Source organism: Phytophthora infestans, genomic scaffold, assembly GCF_000142945.1.
Source record: "Phytophthora infestans T30-4 supercont1.37 genomic scaffold, whole genome shotgun sequence".
In the NCBI taxonomy this organism is placed as follows: domain Eukaryota; phylum Oomycota; class Peronosporomycetes; order Peronosporales; family Peronosporaceae; genus Phytophthora; species Phytophthora infestans.
In genome coordinates this window covers 1,338,515-1,339,839 of record NW_003303722.1, presented here as the reverse complement: position 1 = coordinate 1,339,839, position 1,325 = coordinate 1,338,515, and positions in this window count along the sequence as shown.

Here is a 1,325-nt window from a genome sequence, read left to right as displayed (position 1 = left end):
ATGCTTCAAAATAGCAAGGATGTGCTAACGCTCGCGGTTTTGCACTTTATAGGGAGGCTCACATACAAAAAAGAGATTTGTCAGGCTGGACACAATTTACGGCCACCATCGGCCCAATACAAAAACCAATATAAAATAAAACATGTGTCATTTTGACTGACTAGAAATTTGTATGGGCTGAGTTTGTGAGGGCGATTAAATGGACACTAGGGATCGAGAGCTTAAATTAGTTGCATGGGGGTGTACACAATACTGTTATATGTAACGTGTTGCACTCGCACCTCTGCTTGATCAATATTGATCTGCTTGATGCATCGCGCTCCACGGTGTGCAATCGTGGTCACCCCCAAACGGACCCCGTGTATTTTGCGGCTGGTCTTCCGTCTGTGCAATCGTGTTCTAATGTAATATCGTCCTCCGTAGCTCGGGGAGCTCAGGTTTTACACTGGTATCGTTCTCCGCGGCTCTGTGATTTTCCGTGTATAGCTCCGCGACTGCGTTCTCCCATGGCATAGTGGCCCAGGCCATGGTATCTAGTTATCTTGTGGTGTCCCGGTTGATCTGCCGTTTGTGCTTCGTATTTTACCGTGCTTCGTGGTCTACCGTGTTGTACCGTAGGTGAGTTTATTTCCGTGCTCTGTAGCAGCTACGTGTTCTAGCCCGGTTTTAGGTAGGGATTCTAACAGAGTCCGTGACTCTTAGTGCTTTCATAGATTTACATGTTAATTGCATCGGCCCGCTTCCGTGCTTTGTAGCTCTGTGTCCATATTTGTTTCCCCTCCATCGTACATACTGTTTCTTACTCCCCTACAAATCCAGTTCGATAAGCTCGCACCTTCTCCTAGGCTCACGCCCTGTCCTAAGCTCCAATACAACGCACCTAAACACGAAAGTAATTGTGACCAATGAAAAACGTTTATTTTTAGCCAATCACTTTTTCTGGTGATTACGCGGATGTTTGTTGCGCTGGCGAGGCTTCCAGCGACGACGGCGGTGATTAATGCGCTCCTGGACAACACGCCGCGGTGGTTGTGGGGGGGCCATAGCGGCGGCAACTAAGGCCAGGCTTTGTTGGCGCGAATCAGTGGCTGGCTTGAAAATCATATGTTAATATGCTTGTTTTTGCTGTATCGGTGTTTCTTGGTTTTTGTATACTTGCAGGTGCCCGTTGGATTTAAAACTTTGTTAGCAGAATATTTATATCTTTTGACATATGTGTGCGAAATTTCAGGTGCACTTGTTAGGCTAGTTTTTTTTTCAGGAACCTCTATACTAAACCCTAAACCCTAAACCCTTATGGCTTGGCAACGGCTGCCATCGGGTGT